Below are 253 nucleotides of genomic sequence, written 5' to 3'. Positions count from 1 at the left end.
TGGTCTTGAACTTTTGATTTCGCTTGTCTTATCCTACTGATAAAACTTCAAGTTTTACAAGTCCTTATTTTTATTCTTGAAGATTTGCCTATGGAGTAAATTGAGGTAAAAAATTCGAGACCACTCATATAATTAGGTGCATGGTCTTTGTATTATCTACGTGTGTACTTTTGTGTTTTTAAGGTGATCAAGTTTATAGTGGAATGTGAAAGTATTCCAAGTGTGAAGTATGTAATATGATATATGAAATGAA

At 30.8% G+C, this 253-nt stretch overlaps 1 gene across 1 annotated transcript; it reads left to right on the top strand.

The window, feature by feature from the left end:
• LOC102585603 (transcription factor MYB90-like) lies at nt 1-253 on the top strand (the record flags this gene model as incomplete). The annotated part of the gene is given in 1 exon segment (NM_001287845.1): nt 1-253. The product of NM_001287845.1 is annotated as a transcription factor MYB90-like (mRNA).

The sequence above is a fragment of the Solanum tuberosum genome, unplaced genomic scaffold (assembly GCF_000226075.1).
Source record: "Solanum tuberosum cultivar DM 1-3 516 R44 unplaced genomic scaffold, SolTub_3.0 contig09308, whole genome shotgun sequence".
Lineage (NCBI taxonomy): Eukaryota > Viridiplantae > Streptophyta > Magnoliopsida > Solanales > Solanaceae > Solanum > Solanum tuberosum.
Note: the sequence above shows the minus strand (reverse complement) of the source record. Positions and strands in the feature narration are given on the sequence as shown.